We start from the raw sequence: 19,218 nt of genomic DNA, 5'->3' as shown, positions 1-19,218 counted from the left end.
TGGAACAAATCTTCAAAAGACTGTTCCGGTATTATTGTAGGAGATGTCATCTCAAAACGATGCTCTGGAACAACTGCAAATGATCTGGGAACAACCCACAGAAAACTGGAATTTTTTGGGTTTACGGAGGTCAGGGCGCAGGTGCGCTCTGATGATTTTCGAGTTCCAGTGTTTGGGCACGAGTCGCGCTCACCTTGGGCGCAGGTGCGCTCTGTGCAAAATTTCAGAAAAATGAGTAGGGCGCGAGTGCGCTCCTCTGGGGCGCAGGTCGCTCCGAGGTGCTGATGGTTGAAAAATGAGACGATATGTGGGAAACATAGGAGTGAAAGGTGAGTGATGGAAGTTAGGTGTAGTGTGGGTTGTGAGTGTAGAATGAATGAAGTTTATATAGGTTTAAAGTTGCTAAAACGGATCGGGAAGTTGCCAAAAGTTTTTTCTGGCGGTTTAGGAAATACTAAAATTTCCAAACCCGAAAACGGAAACAACTCATATTCTTGATTCTAAAACAACCCTAGTATCCTTTAGGTTGAATTTAGGATAGAACCTACCTATTTTATCGAGATTTCATCCTACCATGATATTTATTCATAGATATGCCTAATCGACAATATTCTCACCTTGACTCCGAAATAATTTCTAAAAACGAGGGTCATATAAAAATCATGCTGGAATAGATAATACCACCCCCAAATAATTTAGGAAGGTGGGATCAATATTAAACAACCACGCACAATGAAAATAACCACATTATATTAAAATTGGCATTAAATGCCCTTTCACTACAAAATTCAAATTACGGAATTAAAACTTACATTAAAATAACTAACAATAATAAAACTACAAATAAAAATCATCAAGCTATACTATCCCTAAACACTTCGGTACTGGTAGCGGAGGGCACACGCTCAGGAGATGGCTCCTGAGCTCCCGATGGGCCAGCACCATTCGTCTTTCGGTGACGATGCTCGTGCATCGATGATGTATCCTCAGAAGGAGAATCCCCGTGAGGTGGGAAGCGTGCAAGCATATCGGCCCGGAACTGGCGCTGAGCTTCTAGCTTAGCCCTCATCTGTTCCCACCGCTCATCCTCTCGCTGGGTACGAATCTCGAAGTTATGGTGGATAGTAGCCTATCGAGTCCGGAGGTCTTCGCAGATAGTACTGAGTGAACGGATGCCACGATGAATCACAGCCATGCGTTCTGCATATGACCAACACCTCTCCAAAGCATCAGCATCAAAACAAGTCAAGTCCTCCTCGTCCTCCAAGTCATTCTCATTTCCAACGTCCTCCTCATCCTCTTCCCTATCCTTAGGCAACCTCCAAACTTGTTGGACACAATCCTTATAAATACGAGGATTTCGGTGTAGGGTGAGGTAAATCCTATCAGACGTCGGAGTCGCTCTCAACTTCAGCATGATCTTGGTTATCAAAACAGGGAGAGGTGCAATAGACTTCCCTACTCCCCTAATCATGTTAAGCAAAAACTCCAAGATACAGAACTCGTACTTCTGCTCCTGGAGTATCCATAGAATGTGGAGGCAGTTTAGACCGATGTCGTTGACCTTCTCCTTCCTTAGGACATTCCGACCAATCCAGTGAGCTGCAGCCAGCTGGTTGGTTTTGAAGGATGCCTGGCGAACACAATGCGAGCTTGTATTGTAGTTCCCTTCGGTAACTGTCGCGTTCATCAACGGCTCGACCCCATTATATTGGGACTCCTGTAACGTGGCATCCAGATGGATTCTAGGCGGAATGCCTAGAATCTCATGCAACAACCCAGCAGTTACTTCCTTCCTCCTCTTTGCCACCGTAACAAAAATTCTACTCCCCTCCAACTCCCTCGTGTTGTAAAACCGTCGGACTAACTCTTCGTGGTAAAAGGCGTCAGTCGAGTACCACAAGCTATTCCAATCTCTACTAATCATTTCGTCACCGTAAAACGGCGCGAAGTGGTCGCCAGTAAATGCTTGCTCCGGCAAAATCCGACATTGTTGAGCCATTGGAGTGTTTGGAATGTAGTAGGGAAGCAATGAGGGACAACCTTACAAAAAAAACGATGGTGGTGGTGGTGTGGTGGCGCGGCAGCTTGAATTTTTTTTATTTTTCGGTGGTTTTTGATGATTTAAATTGGTGGAGGTGGTGGTGGTACGGTTTTGAGAAGATTTGGAGTTGATTTGAACTACACTACAAGAAAAAAGGCTTTATATCACTGTTAAAAACAGTGCCAAAAAGTCTTTTGTGATGGTTTTTTTTTTTCCAAAACCGTGACGGAGTGAGAGTCATTTATTTTTTTTCCCAAAACCGTCACAAATATTTGTTCCAGACTAGCCTCTCTCTACCATCAAAAACGGTAACAACTGCTCAAAAACCATCACAACAAATCATATCATTTGTGACGGTTTTAAATAAACGGTTATGCATTCATCCTTTTTAATGGTCACAAAATCATAAAAAACAGTAACAACTGCTCAAAAACCGTCACAACAAATCATATCATTTGTGACAGTTTCAAATAAACAGTTATGCATTCATCTTTTTTAACAGTCATAAAAAGTATCATTAGTCATAACTGTTTGGGTAAAACAGTGATATGTATATATATATATATATATATATATATATATATATATATATATTTTATTAAAAATAAAAATAAAACGTGAATATATATAAAAACCCTCAAAATTGGGGACCTGCAATAAACTACACACCTTAATAAACTACATATCTGAATATGATCCATTAAATTTCAAATAACACTCATATATATTGCTAATTTCATTGAAACATTCCAATCCCATTAGATAACCAATATATATTTGTACTTAATCGTAAAACGTAATGAAATAAATAACACATTTCCAATCTAATTCATATAAATATAATCAGCCTAATCTAAATCCAAATGAAAAAATAACCTAATCTCGTCAAATTCGATCACCCACATATATGTCTCTTCAGCCTTATGGTCCATCTTCATCTTGAGGATAGTTCATAATACATTCTTGGATGAACATAACAAAATCCATTTGAACTTCATTTATTTCCTTGTCGGTGAAGGCCTTTTTATTGCTAAGATTTTTTATCTGGAATATAAGAAACAAGTTTAATATTTTGCAAAATAGAGAATAAGAAAAAGTTAAAAACACAGTTGCTAAAGATATCAAAAGCATAAATTAAGTTAAAATGTGAGAGGTATTTTATTTACTTTCAATGACAAAGGAGAAGGATCGCTCATTATGTCTCGCTTAAAGCGCATTGCATGAATACCACATTGTTTACTGTCTGGTTGCAGAGGGCCCTGCAAAAATATCAAATTGAATCAAGGGGCAAATTACTTATTAGGGGCAAAATTGTATTTTCAGAACAAATTAGTTCTAAATAGAAAAAACACAATCGGAGGCAAGGGTTTCACAATAAGAATTGCAGCGCCTGTATCAACCAGTTCTTTGTAAGTTCTTATCCTTCGATGAACCTGTTTCGTCTCTTCAAAAACGTGTGGACAATCTTGTCAAGGCTGTAAGCCCTGGAGCTCAAGGTAGTGGTGTGGATATCTAAAGCTGTACAGGCTCTGGATAAAGCTCTGATTGTGGGAGACGTCAGAGAGGCTTATAGTTATCTCTTCGAGGATCTTTGTGACAGTTTGAATGACAACTCTAAAATTGACAAAATGACAAGCCTTTTTTGGAGTTTGAATACATAAAGGACCCCATGTTCTAGAATACGCAAATGGTAAGTATGTATACGGTGAAATGTGAGACAGATAAATAAGCTTTTTTATGTCTGGATAATCACACGGTATTTGAAAACATGATAAGTTCTATAAGAATTACACACTCTTACTGATTGTACATTTGTAGTGACAAACCCTGGCTAATATAGCAACAATAAACTTTGCAAGAGCAGAAGAAGAAGTCTGGATTGCTGAAGTTAGTCCTTGCTTACAAGCATCCTTGAAGTGGATAGGTACAGTCAGCTTGTCACTGGTGTGTTATATTTTTTTCCTTTGTTAGTGGGCAACCTGTGATTTTGGAGACTGTCGGAGTACTCTTCCTCCTGAACTGAAACACACTGGCAGAAAAGACTATTCACAAGTATATACTGCAGTTCTGCACCTTCCAAGGAAAGCATACCTGCGGGAACAGAAAAAGTTCCCAAAGGTGCCAGCCAGTAATGTTATGTGATCCTCTCTTGATTCAGGAGACGGGGAAGACTTTTGGTAGCGAATAGTTATCTTGTTTCATGTGTCCCTCGTCTTTCTCTATACGGGAAGAAAGCGTCAGGTAAGCAATCCTCACATTTCCTGTTCTGCAAGGAATAAACCAACCAGAGAAGTACCTAACCTAAGGATGGATCATGTTTACTCTTTATAGTCTCCGAGTCATTCAAGAGTTCTATGAAGGGTTCTTGGCTAGGGTGTTATCAATAACCTGCATGTAATTTATTAGCTCAATCTACAGGGATAGCAGGTTTGAAAGGGTGCTACGCATCGATTTTGACCGGTGGTCTACGTAATGTAGATCGGATGGATTAGTTTCCTCTCGTTTTGAGAGGTGTATTCCAAAGGCGTCAAAGTGCGTTGATCGGATATTGGTTTGACGCTTAGGCAGGAACTCTTGTCATTATTTTGGTAAGGAAGAACCCCTGCTGAATTGCAGATGTATTTGGTGTTAAGACACACAGCCGGGTTGTGCAGGTCCCTTTCCCTGGTAGGTCCGATTGGATGAATATCTCGTGCCGAGGTATGAAACTACTAGGGGATATCTCACTACTGTGGAAAAGGCTGCTATAGTTCGAGAACGCAGAGGTGATGAGCCGAGAAGCTCCACACAAGTAGCTGTTAAGGCAGTATCAGTGGTACAGCGAACCACTCATTCAATCTACTGTGAGTTGCAGAGTTGACCTTGTTCAGTGAAGTACCTGAGGGCAGTCGTCCTAGCTTAGAAGAGATGGCGTGCTCTCCGGCTTGGGTATGGAGAGCATATGTGGTCAAGGGGAAGCTGTGAGTCCTTATTCTGTAAGGCCCTTGGTCTTCTAGTGTAGTCTCTTCAGTCTTGGGCTAGTTGGTTGTCAGGTTTCCTTGCCTGAATGTGGTTCCTACTGCTGTCATGTTGGTTAACTGTGATGTCAGGGTACAGGTTTTTCTGCGTACTACATAGGCACTTCCGTGTCCAATTCTTCCAGTTCTAAGGAAGCCAGTGAGTGAGGGAGGTCTCTTTCAAGACTGCAAATCCGACTCAACTAAACGTGTGTTTTCCTTGAGGGAAGAATAAGTTGGGCATTGACTCCAAACATCTTTTTGGTGGGACAGCTGTTGGAAATGTTGATTTTAATAATGCCAAGTCAAAGAATTCAGGTTGTAACATGGATGCAGAAGATATTTCGCAAAGCCCAAGTCCCATGCCTGATATCATAGTTTGCTGATTAGATCAGCATAAAGTCGGAAAGGGTGAAGGTTTCAAGCGTCTTCAACTTCTTATTGTGGAGCTTATAGAATTGCAGGGCCTGTATCACGGGCTAAAGCTAGCTAAACAATACAACATAAGAAGAATGGAGGCAAGGACAGACTCTACAAATGTTATCTCCTTCACTAAAAACAGGAGCAACACCCTGTGGCAAGCAAGGAAGCTTACAGATGCATTGGAACTTATGGGTCAAATGGAAATGTTTTCTATAAGACATGTTTATAGAGAATGTAATAAATTAGTTGATGCTTTAGCAAGTAATGTACCCGATGTAAGATACATAGAAGTTATCCCTAGCTCATTTTCTGTGGATATAAAGAAAATAGTTTATGATGATGCTATGGGGAAAGTGTATGTCAGGATGTAATACAATTTTTACAATTATTAATGAAAAGGGGTAGGGGACCTCTCAAACAACCTCGCTTGCTTATATAAAAAAAAAATTGTAATTGTAATCGTTTACCTTGATGTGGTGCTAACATGGTTTTTGAGAACTTCTATTCACTTGGATCCCTTTTAAAGCTATCAACACACTTCAAGTTAAAAATTTAAGCAATTAATGTCAATATAAGAAATAAAAAAGTCTACATATATAATAAAAAAAGTATACCAATAAATGAGTATGGAAATAGTTACGTACGTGTTGATAATGATTTCCATGTCACCGGTGCATTTACCATGTAACGAATCCAACCAATAAACATCCATACTAGACAAGTCGATGACAATCACAATCCAATGGAAGCTAAAACCAAACAAGTTATTAACTAGCATTTAATATGTACTTGTAACCAAATATGAGTTCAACAAAACCAATATAATATATGTCCATACCATGGGTTGTAAGGAATGAAAACAATTTCATTCATGTTTGCTTCCCTCAGTCTATCAAGAACAAGTTTAGTTTTTTCTTTTGAATCCACAACACTAAAGACAGCCGGGTTGACAAACAAATATCCATCTCTAGAACAAACAAATTTCTCATACAAGCATCTGAAATGTGAAAACACAACTCATTTTATAAGCGCAGTAAACATTAAATAAAATAGTTAGTAACAACGTAAGTTTTATCACCTCATATATGCAACCATACAAGGAGACTCGACAGATTCAAGATTACAAACATCCTTCACGACATTTGTCTCTATGTATGAAAACTCTATGTTATCTCCGAATAATTCTTGTCCATATGGAAACTTAAGTCGACCACTTTGAATAATTGTACCAATCATGGCACCAAAGGAAGTGCATAGATTGCTTCCTTTGCTGTGGCCAGCTGACTTAGTTTTTTCGCCTTTACTTTTACTCGGTTGCCCTATATTATCCTGATTCAGAAACCGAAGAATAAAATATAAGCATAAAAAGTTATAATGTCATGTCTAGCAAGGGTGGCCGCAACATGGCCTATGTGTACGTGGACTGGAAGTGGTCTGTAGGTATCTGGCAGTGGTTTGAAGTGTCCTGCAGTGGGCTGTGTTATGGCCTGTAGTGGGCTGTGTTATGGCCTATGTGTACGTGGAACGGAAGTGCCAGATGCACATCTACACAAATTGGAGGTGGAATGTTGAGTTGTGTAAGGATCATGAGGTGGATTAGAAGGAAGAAATGTATAAATAGAGGGAGCTAGACAGAGAAAGGGAGAGGTCCGATCCTAAAGGGGGATTCTTATAAATTTACAATCATCGATATTTTTACCTTGTTGGCTTTCACCACTAATTCCCTGGGCCAAGCAACGTGTGATCCAATAGCGTCTTCCACAAATTTCAACTTATCACCAACTGGTACAGGAAGAAGAGCTTGTTCTTTACCTTCTAAAATCTTCCCAACTGCTACATGTGAGTTGTATTGCCCTAAGGGAACATTGTGCAACTTAGTTTCCGGTCCAAGCTCCTCGTAGACTATACCCTTAGCAACAACATTGGATTTGAAATCCACAGCCAAACTACAACTCCGGCCCTAAGATGAATTGTAAAGTCATAATGGGTTAATTGCAAATACAACATAAAACAGGGATTCAAGCACTAGTATTCACCTTTCCAAGATCCCATGTATGATTTCGTACTGGTGCACGACTTGTTACTTCAGCATTTTCCTTTTTAGAATTTTTTGGTGGTATCGGAGAATTAGTCTTTTTGGTCTTCAACAAATTTTAGGTGAGAATATTTAGAACTAAAAAAAAAAAAAAAAAAAAAAAAAAAAAAAAAAAAAATATTTTTTTAAAGTACTTCAAAATAAATTAAAACTTAATGAAATTACCTCAATGCCTTTCAATACTAAGTGCTTTGGCCAAGCAACTTGTGATCCAAGAGCATCTTTCAAAATTACCAGCTCATCGCGAAATGGTATAGGAAGAGCAACATGATCTTTACCTCCCAAAATCTTATCAACTGATACGCGTGCGTTGTTTGGCCCTAAGGGAACATTGTGCAACTTAGTTTTCGGTCCAAGCTCCTCGTAGACTATACCCTTAGCAACAACATTGGACTTGGAACCCACAGCCAAACTGCAACTCAGTTCCTAAAATGAATTGTAAAGTCAATGGGTTAATTGCAAATACAACATAAAACAGGGATTCGGGCATTAGTATTCACCTTTCCAAGATCCAATGTATGATTTCGTACTGGTGCATGACTTGTTACTTCAGCATTTTCCTTTTTAGAATTTTTTGCTGGTATCGGAGAATTAGTCTTTTTGGTCTTCAACTATATATTTTTAGGTGAGAATATTTAGAACTCAAAAAAAATATTTTAAAGTACTTCAAAATAAATTAAAACTTAATGAAATTACCTCAATGCCTTTCAATACTAAGTGCTTTGGCCAAGCAACTTGTAATCCAAGAGCATCTTTCAAAATTACCAGTTCATCGCGAACTGGTATAGGAAGAGCAACATGATCTTTACCTTCCAAAATCTTATCAACTGATACGCGTGTATTGTTTGGCCCTAAGGAAACATTGTGCAACTTAGTCTCTGGTCCAAGCTCCACGTAAACCTTACCCTTAGCAACAATATTAGACTTGGAACCCACAGCCAAACTGCAACTCAGGTCCTAATTGTATACAGAGTTTTTAGTAATTAACAATATGAAAATAACGAAGTGGATTAGAAGACTGTGCTAATCAGATTCAACCTATCTATTATATTAAGTAAAATGTGATACTGCAAGGATTGTGACAACGATACCTTTCCAAGTGGAAGCATAGGATTTGGAAGTAGGGAATGAATTGTTCCCTTAACATGTACCTTCCTAAAATCAGGTTTAGAGTTTGTTTCCGACAGACGACTCTTCTCTTCCTTGTTCTTCGGCTATATATGTTAGAGAATATTTACAAAATTAAAACAAAATAGGAAACAAAAAACACCCAATTCTAAAGTAGTGTAAACAATATTTAAAAGCTTACTTTACGCTTGCTATGTGCACCACCTAAAGGGGGATATGGTCTCTATTGTCACTTTTGTGGCTATTCAAGCAATTTTTCCCCGACGCGAGGAGAAGTGAGACGATCATTAAATTTTGCTTCTAACTCCTTGTATTTATTCTTCAATTCTTTTCTTTTTTTCCGTTCTTCCTTTCCCTTTTCTTCTGCCTTTTTTCTTTTTTGTTCTTCCTTTTTTTCTTTTTCCTCTTCCTCATGAGCTTTTCGACTCCAATGCACGCACATGTTTCTTAGATCCACGCTTTATTAGGCTTAAAGTATCGTGTGGGGGTGACTCCATCTCCTACGCGTCTAACACGACCACCGTGTTCCGGAGTACCCAATGCCAGAGTGAGTACGTCTTTAGTACCCTCAACCTCTAAAGTTCCTTCCTTGACCTGTGTTTGATAATCATCCTACAAGATAATGAGAGTGTGGATGTAGACTTATCAGTCACCCAAAACCACAGAAGCAGAAAACAGTGCAAGATTTGAATTAATAAGAGGGTTGGTCACAACCATAATCTACACCTTGTTTATTGTTTCTAAGCAAGTATCTCGAGCAACCCATCAAAAGTTTCTCAAAAGTGTTTTCACCCTCTCAATTGAACTTTGATTCATACAGTGGACTTAATAATCACACAAATGTTTCTCAAAATAAAAAGGAGTTTTATGACACCCCATCAAGTGATTTTGAACCCCCCCCCACCCCCAGATATCCATTCTAGTTGTGCACGCATGCATGGGGCAAAGATGAAAAGGAGTGCAAGTGGGTAACTTATATTCTTAAAATTTTCCATGTACCATTCAAGAACTGCCCCTTAGTATGATAAGCTAAGCAACATGATCCAATATAGAAAGTAAAACAAGAGAAGCAAATCATCACCTTGGTCAATGTGGCACCTTTCTACTACCTCTATATTGTAACCTTATTATTACTATTAATATAACATTCACACTATACTAGGAAGTATACTAGACTGAAACGTACTATTCTTTCTGCAACTTCCTTGGTAGCATCATTTGCATAGTTACCATCTTTGCCTTGGAGGGAAAGTTGCCACCCATAAGACCTGTCCTTTCCAATAAATGATGCGCCCTCCTCTTGTCTCTGTTTTGAAGTATATAGCACATCAAATAATAACAAATTAGAGGAATGCAATATTACATAAATAATAACAAATTAAAAGAATGCTATATTACATATCAAATAACAAATTAGAGGAATGCTATATACATTTACTTACCTTTTTCTCCACGCGATTAGCAATACTCATCCCGCCTGCTGCTCGGTGGTTAAACTTCTTTTTTTTTTCACGTAGATTGCACTTTGCTAAGATTCTTACAAATTAAAAAATAAAAATAAATACGTGTTATGTACTAGAGCTGTTTAAACCATTTCTTGAAATAATACTTTAGCTGGAAGTCGTTTTGAATGAGAAAAACATTCCTATAGGCCCTTAAAGTGATTAACTCAAGAAGATAACTCGTACGTCTATAGGAACAATTACTGATATGGGATTGTAAAATGGCAGTGGGTTATACACTCAGAAAACCTCAATATCCAGCAGACATCCCATAAAACCTCAAGGTAATAGCATAGTGAGATATGTGAATGCGGTATATAGCAAATAAAGAGAACAAGCATAACAGCCTAACGTGAATGCGGACGATAGCTTTCTTGTTCTCTCTCGTCCCCTAGTAGCTAGTTTTGAGTTCCCTTCCTCTAGTAGCTAGGCTGCTTCTAGTAGCTAGATTTTTTTGGTTTGGAGTGGGGTGGGACGATGTGATACTCAAGTATTCCCAGATCGGTACTCTTTCCCCGATCGAACAGGGAGCAGGACCAGCAATGACAAATATGAAGATAGAGGGAAAGAGTACCGTCAAGAAGGTACCGCCTCGGGGTCCATCTAGCTCGGCTGCTGCTTAGGCGAATGGGGGCCACAAATACCTCTGGAGATTGATGCCGGGTAGCTCCTTATATTGGGGATACTCGAGCTTCATTAGTTCACAACATGGAGGCCACGTAGGGCAAAGGCATCGGGGTGCCTATTGTCAAGTCGGGAAGCCGGAATATCCCGAACTGTTGGAAGTGGGTAGAGAGCCCCGTAATCTGGTCAAGGTGGGTAGCCATTCGCTTAGTCCCTGTACCTACCCCCCAAGTTTGTTGACAATGAGCCGAGTCACCGAAGACAGTTAGACTCGAGATGCCGAGCTCCCGAGCCATGTTAAGCCCAGAAGACTTTGTAATTACTCTGATCGTGTGTGCGTAGAAGTAAGGCCTAAGCTTCTTAGCCGAGAACACTAATGTGAGGGATCTCTTTTCGATCTAGGAGTACCTCGCCTCTCTGCTACGAAAGCGAGTTTCGGCCGACGGTACACCTGATGTTGTTCTCTTGGGTAGTAATTCAATGTATTGTCGAAACCATATAAAACAAAGAAAAACATTATCGGCATTGAGGATCACTACCATTTGGAGGGAGGGAAACTTCATCTTGATGCTTTGGCTAAGGCGGAGCATCTCTACAACCGAATGAAGCTACGGACAAATGGCGGACCTACATGGTTGGTTGCGTAAGTAGGAAGCACCTTTTGATAGGCTTTTTAGATTTGATTAATTATATCCTACCCTATAGATATAAATAGTAGTAGATGCAGTTTAGCTTGAATCCTAGCAGGGTGCATTGACCCTGCTAATCTCTTGTACTCAATGTACGTACATTTCACTTTCATTTTTAACAGAATTTATACTTACAAAGCATAAAAAAAAAGGGTTAACTCCCCCTAGATGAGCTAATTAGGAGAAAAAAATGACTAGGAATAGAGTTTGACTTAAAAAAAAAAAAACAAAGCTGAAACTACAATCACAGTGTCAGGAGGAGAGGCTGAGAGGGAAAAACCAAATCTAGAAACAGAATGCTTCTAATCCTTTTTGTCCAATCCAATTTTCTTTTTAAGGTGCCATTGATAGAACTTTTCTTCTCGCTATGCATATAAAGCATATATAACCTATGAGTTCTGTTGCAGCTAGCTACTGGTTGATTGTGTCTAATGTTTCTTTTAGCTTGGTTCATGAAGTTCTAACCAGATTAAATTGTTAGTGTCTAAGAGTCTTTCTCTAGAGATGATCATAATTAACCTTGGCCTGTATCAAATTTCAAGCACTTATGAAACCCACTGCTAGTCGACCATTTCATTTTGGCCTCATATTTTCATGCACTAGTAGTAACCCCTATTCAAGTATTCAACTAAAAAAATTCCAGCTACAAACAAACACGTAAAATATCGGGATCAGCTGATGTTATTGGTGTCCATGCAAAAACAAGAAAAAAAGGTGGCAAATATCGTTGGGTATTTCGTTTCAGTCCTCCACTTACACAAGTTTCAATACTCCCTATTTTAACTTTTTGAAAATCAGTCGACCGTTGAAGCTAGCTGCGTAAAAAAAGAGTTGAGTCATGGTGGCAACACTGAGGAAGAGACAACGACTTTTAGAACAAACACCTGAAAGTTCTAAACAAATCAAACACAACAGCCATAAGGGACATCAATCTCAATCTACCAAAACATCTAATGATGCTTCTGGCCTTCTGGGTATACTTCCTAGTATAGTGTGAATACAAACTCCCATAGAATTCTAATCATCTAGACATAGATTTAGTTATTATAAATTTAGACGAATATCATTTTGTCACATTCTCGCACACAATTTCAGTCGCGCAGCCCTTGAACTCGGTAAGCATGATTAAACAATGGCAGACTTGAGCGTGAATACAAAGGGCGAATGAGAAATTTTGACAAGGAATACAAAGGGCAGCAGAATGAAGACGAACCAAACCAAATGACAAATCTAAAGTAGAAGCATAGAGAGATAAAGCGAGACTTTTCTTTGTTGAAGTATGGAGATAACAGTTTTAAACACTTAGTCATGCCAACCGATAACTTCGGAAGGGGAGACTACAACAAATAAGGATGACATGCAACCAAGAACAGATGATGCAAGGGAATCCACCTAGAATCTTACAAGATAAATTCTCGCAAGCTCTCTTGTATGATCAACCCTACTGGAATCTCAAAAAAAAGGAAACCACAAATTAACAAAATCCACTCAAACTAAACTTGGCCTTCTGCCACAAGTCCAACCTCCCCGTGACCTCTTTTGCTTGGAATCAACCAGTACATGGATACTAGCCTCTTTAGGACTTTCAAGAAACTAAGACGGTAAAACAATAGCTTGCATGCATGTACAAACAAAAGAAAAATAAAATTAAGAGAAATACGTACCGGAAATTCAGGTGTAAGTCTACTTTTTACAAAAGTATCCCAATCTTCTTGACTGATTACTTTTCTATACAACTTTGGTATTTTCTTGAGTCTCTTCGGTTTATTCTTAAAAGGTAAGATGTACCGTCTAGTAAGACGAGACTTGAATGCTTTCCACAACCTGCCCATCGCTTATTGTACGAATAGATCTTTCGTTTGTGTCCAACTTAAATTTTTCCTATTTGTAGGTAGCATATTAGTTAATCATGTAAACAAAATGAAATTAGCTTATAAAGCATTAGATTAATGTACCTTCAAAGAGATCCACAAATTTTTCTTCAATGTTGGTGATACATCTTTCCAATTAGTTATTGTAATCCTTACTCTTGCCCTCACCAAGTAGCCTCCATAACTACCGATGTCAGTTCCACCTTGACCAATTGGTTGCCCGATTCATTATAAACAACTCCTTGATATTCACCCTTTTTCAATTTTTTTTTTATTTTTACACACTTTGCGCTCTTCCGACTTTCCTTTTTTGCTTGAACCTTTTTTACTTTGCCCTCGTCCAACTTCCATATCTTTTGAGCCCGACCGCTTCTCTGAGTCTGAATGGTCTTCAAAGCCATCTTCCGAGTTTGAATGCCTTTGTGAACCATCTTTGGAGTTCGAATGATCTTCTGAGCCATCTTCCGAGTCTGAATTCTCTTCGGAATTTGAATACTCTTGTGATTCTGAATGCTCTTCTGGATCCATGAGTGTACCTGTAAAGACCATTTTTGTTTTTGCAAGGTTTGTCAATATATATATATATATATATATATATATATAAAAGCTTCCACCAAGTAGGTCTTTAATTGTTTAGAAATGTAAACAGCACTAGTCATCTCAGTTTAGCTGTAAGTTTAACACAAAAACTTGAAACATTCTTAAAACCTGATAAAAAAACAACAAAAAAAATAAGAAAAAGAAAAGAAAAGTCCCATAATGACTAGTAAGAAGTCTTATTTAACTTAAAGAAAAACTCATTCGGGCTCGACCCAAATCCCTTCACAATTTTCACGAGCATAAGGCAATGGCAATTCATTAGCTAAATCAAAGGAGTCAATAGTTGGTAGCGCCTTGTCTGTAATGGAATCATCATCGAACCCAGCATCATCATTCTTATTGCGATAGTCTCTTTCAGGAGTTGCAAGGACAACTGACCATCCCAAATTTAGTTGGTCACTCACATAAAGAACTTGCTTGGCTTCGGACGCTAAAATAAAAGGGTCGGACTTGTGGCCAACTTTACCAAGTTGCACAGATGTGAAACCCAATTCATCAACCTTAATGCCTCTCTTGCTGTCAACCCAATCACACTTGAAAATAGGAATCTCGAAGGTCAAGTAATCCAACACCCATACTTCAGTAAGCACACCATAAAAGCACATATCCAAAATTACAGGATTCTTGTCCTTGGCACTAGAAATCTGCATTGCTGAGGCCACTACACTAACTCCACTGTTTTGGTTGACTAGTTTAGCTTCTCGGTCCTTTGTGTGATAGCGAAAACCATTAACTTCATATCCGGAATATTTTAGCACATCTAGACTAGGTCCCATGGCCAAAAACCGCAACGTGTCGGAGACTTTGTTATTTGGTATGTCTTGCTCTTCCTCAACCTGGTTCTCAAACAATGTTAAGAACAGTGTTTTAATTTTTTAAGTAACAATAGAGTGTTAACAAAACATACCTTTTGGCGAAGCCAATTAATAAAGGTGTGATTATGCTCAGCTTTTATCCATTTTACACCCTTGCGATGATTCTGAAGCCTTAGGTAGTCCATATGCTCCCTTTTATGTTAATAATTAAAAGAATACAAATATTAACTACCAGCTCCCTTATGGAAACGTTGGAGATAAACATCTAGTTAAATTGAACTATTGTGCGTTTATCTACTTACTTGATATAAGGCTGAACTTCTTTCATGTTTTCCAACACATAAAGATGTGCTTGTTGCCAGGACTTCTCATTAACTTCAACAACATGCGAACCCCCAATCGGTCTTCCACTGCAAATTGTATCTCCATCTTCCAAATCATTGTCTGTCATGTTTCTTGTGGAAGGAACTCCAATTGCATCTACTTCACTCAAGAATTCAGCACAAAACTCAACAGCTTCTTCTGCAATATAATTCTCCGCCATACATCCTTCTTCGGGCGTTTCGATTCCTAACATATCCCTTTAACACCATCATGTACCTAGAAAGTTTTTAAAGATTTAAACCTTTGATACGTGCATTGTGAGACATTTAATAAATAAATTAAAAAAATCATTCACTTACCTCTCAAAGGGATACATCCATCGGAAAAAAACTGGACCACATAGCTCGACCTCCCTTACAAGATGAACTGTCAAATGCACCATGATGTCGAAGAATGATGGTGGGAAAAATTTTTCTAACAAACACAAAGTTACCACCAAATCTTTCTGAATATTATCCAATTTCGACAAATCCACTATTTTTGTGCAAAGAGCATTAAAGAAGAAGCATAACCGAATAATGGTATACCTCACATGCTTTAGCAACACCGATCGTATTGCCACAGGAAGAAGTTGTTGCATTAGTCGGTGGCAATCATGAGATTTAAGACCATATAATTTCAAATCTTTCATTGAAACACAAGATTTGAAATTAGAACAATATCCATCTGGGACCTTCAGTTCAAACAGTGTGTTGCAAACTTCCTCTTTCTCTTCTCTAGATAATGTATAACATGCTGGCGGTAGGTAGAATCTTGTCCCTCTCTTCTCTGGTGCTAGTTCTTCCCTTAAGTGCATCTCTACAAGGTCAAGTCGGCTTTGAAGTGAATCCTTTGTTTTCAATGGAATGTTAAGCAAAGTCCCAATGATGCTATCACACACATTTTTCTCAATATGCATGACATCCAAGTTATGTCTCAAAAGCAAATGTCTCCAGTAAGGCAACTCAAAAAATATAGATCTCTTTTTCCAGCGACCTTCCTCATGATTTTTGTGTACACTATCAGTTTTCCTCCGCTTTGGTGTTCCTGTATCCTTAGAACTTATTTGCTCCTTTCCCCTTTTTCTTTTCTTTGAACCTTTGGACCTAATTCACGCCTTCTCCTTCTTTGATTTTTTTGACTTTCTAGCACTTTCTGGTGGCTTTCCCCATGAGTTTTTGAAATGCTCAACTTTTATGAAGATTTGCACCCCGTTCAATGATTCTGGACTTGATCGCAGCTCTTGCTTACCATTAAATGGTCTTTTCTCCTTTTGGTACGGATGGTTTTCTGGAAGCCATCTCCTGTGTGCCTGGTATACATTCTTCTTGCCGTGTTTCAATCTAATAGAATCTGTATTTTCCCCGCATACTGGACAAGCAAGATACCCCTTGATAGTACAACTAGCTAAGTTTCCAAAGGCGGGAAAATCACTGATTGTCCACAATAGCACAACCCTAAGTATAAAGGATTCTTGCTTATATGCATCATATACCTCAACACCGGGCTGCCATAACAACTGAAGATCTTCAATCAAAGGTGCAAGATAAACATCAATGTTGTTACCAGGTTGGTGCGGACCTGATATCAACAATGTTAACATTAAGAACTTTCTCTTCATGCACAGCCATGGTGGCAGGTTGTAAGTTGCCAATATAACAGGCCAACAACTATGTCTGCTGCTAAGAGAACTGTGTGGATTAAAGCCATCGGTTGAAAGTGCAAACCGAAGACTTCTCGAATCAGCTGCAAACTCTGGCCAAGATTGATCGACGTGTCTCCATGCTTGGGAATCAGCTAGGTGACTCATTTGACCATCAACTACCACTCTTTCATTCGCATGCCATACCAAATTCTTCGCCGTTTCAACAGATTGAAACATTTTTTTAAGTCTAGGGATTATTGGGAAATACCATAGTACTTTTGCTGGAACACTATAATTTTGGTCAGGATTATTCTTTTTTACCTTATACCTTGACGCTCCACATGTAGGACAAGTAGTTCTATCCTTGTTTATTAAACCTCTATAGAGAATACAATCATTGGGACATGCGTGAATCTTCTCATGCTTTATTCCAAAAACAGACAAAGTTTCCTTCGCCTCTCTCATGGTCAAAGGCAGCTCATTGCAATCTGGGAGCATATCCTTAAACAGAGCCAACACCATAGAGAAGCTTTTATCAGACCACCCACTTATTGCCTTCACATTGAAAAGTTTAACCAGAAATGATAACTTGGTGTATTTTTTACACCCGTCGTACAAAGGTAAATCAACTTTTTCAATCAGTTCACAAAGTTTTTCAGGGTTCCCCATGAAAGTCTCCTGAGTGGCCTCAAACATTTTTGCGATGTTTGCGGCCTCATCTAGTCCACCCTCATCAAAACCTTCCTCTGACTCCCTACTCGATGCTGACTCCTTTGGAGCATCTTCCCCATGCCACACCCATGTGCAATACGTTTGTTCAATCCTTTTCGTTCTCAGATGACGTCCCACCTCCACTATATCAAATTCGTACATATTCCCACATTCAATGCATGGATAGGGTATACAATTCTTACGTTTTGCATTATCAAAAGCAAATGTAAGAAACTGATTAACGCCTTCTATATATTCAGTAGAAAATATATCTCTCGACATCCATGACTTGTCCATCTCAGGCTACCAAAACAAAATACGATAAGTCCTTATCGTCGACAAACAAGCAAATACGAAAATAGAGTTAATTGAAAAATATAGTCTAGTTTAAAATTAAAAAACAAAAAATCATGTTAGATAACCATTTGTGAAACCCTGTATAGCCCCTAAAGTAAACCTTCTGTTCATAAACCAAAAAAAAAAAAACACTAACGACCACCTCAAATCAGGAATAAAGCACAAATTGTAAAAAAAAATCCAAATCAAATGAAAACACATACCTTACTTGATTTAACTGGATATTGTTGTTCGAGAGAAGTGTGAACACGTAGAAATCCTAATCACAATCAATTGAAATTCCCCTGTTCCAAAAAATATATTGGTATAGAACTCAAAAACCAAAACTTTTTACAGCAACAAATTCAAAATCGAATAGAGATAAAGAACTAACCTTGTCTGTCTTCAATTACCGAACTGAATTTTGGAGAGGTAATAAGTTTTAGATGGAGAATGAGTGAAGAGAGAGTCGTGAGGAATTGATTTAGGTTGAGAGAGTGAAGATAGAGTCGCGAAGTGTGTTTAGAGTTTGAGTTTGAAGGAAGCTCGCGAAAGTGTTTTTGTTTTTCTTGTTTGTATACTTAGAGAATTTGAAGAGTTTGAACGAAAGCGGGAGTTGAGTGAACGTGGGTGTGTCGTGTTTTTTTGTTTTTAGTGCAGCTGTGGGCGTGGACCAAAAACTACCTAGGTCATATAATGGGTCAAACGGTCACTTAAGAGTCGGATAATACGTAACTATTTTAGTGAAATAGTCACAAATAGTTCTCCACACATATACACCTTCTTTAGAAAAAAACCATTTGTGACCGTTTCGAAAACGCACGTCACTAAAACCTTTTTAAAACAGTCACAAAAACCCTTTTCTGCCATTTGTGACCGTTTCGAACAGAACAGTCACAAATACCATTTTAAAACAGTCACAAAAAGCCTTTTTTCTACTAGTGTGGGCGTGGGTTTAATTAGGTTTCTTTTTAATTTTTTTTTTTTAGGGTTTGAAGCTTTGTTGGTCGTTAATGGCGGTTTGGAGAAGTGAAGAACGCGACTGTTGGTGTGAAGGTAAGGGGCGCAGGTGCGCGCGGGTTGGGCCCAAGCCCAATTCAAATTTTTCGAATTTTTTCAATTTTTAGCGCGACTTCAAACTAATATTGCCTCTTCGTTACCGGTCCAATTTTTGCGAATGAGATATGGAAATGATCAGGAGATAATTTCCAATCCAATGATCCATAAAATACTCTATTCCGACCGTGGATGACATAAGATAGTGGAAAACGTCTCGAAGTGCGTGCATGACGTACGTTATGAGAACGAATGAACTCTAAATTTATAGATTATGTCAACCCGAATCGAAATACAATTAAACGGCCTAAGCAACTCTA

At 38.6% G+C, this 19,218-nt stretch overlaps 1 long non-coding RNA gene across 1 annotated transcript; it reads right to left on the bottom strand.

Annotated features, from left to right (window-relative positions):
* Nucleotides 1-13,738: 13,738 nt before the first annotated feature.
* Nucleotides 13,739-18,369, bottom strand: LOC147516807 (uncharacterized). Its single transcript, XR_015213742.1, has 3 exons — nucleotides 18,237-18,369; nucleotides 18,067-18,147; nucleotides 13,739-13,908 (listed from the first exon to the last, which is right to left on the bottom strand). It is a non-coding gene; the product is annotated as an uncharacterized LOC147516807 (long non-coding RNA).
* Nucleotides 18,370-19,218: the final 849 nt, after the last annotated feature.

The sequence above is a fragment of the Coptis chinensis genome, chromosome 2 (assembly GCF_015680905.1).
Source record: "Coptis chinensis isolate HL-2020 chromosome 2, ASM1568090v1, whole genome shotgun sequence".
Classification (NCBI taxonomy): Eukaryota; Viridiplantae; Streptophyta; class Magnoliopsida; order Ranunculales; family Ranunculaceae; genus Coptis; species Coptis chinensis.
The sequence above is the reverse complement of the archived record's forward strand: the minus strand, read 5'-3'. Positions and strand labels throughout refer to the sequence as shown.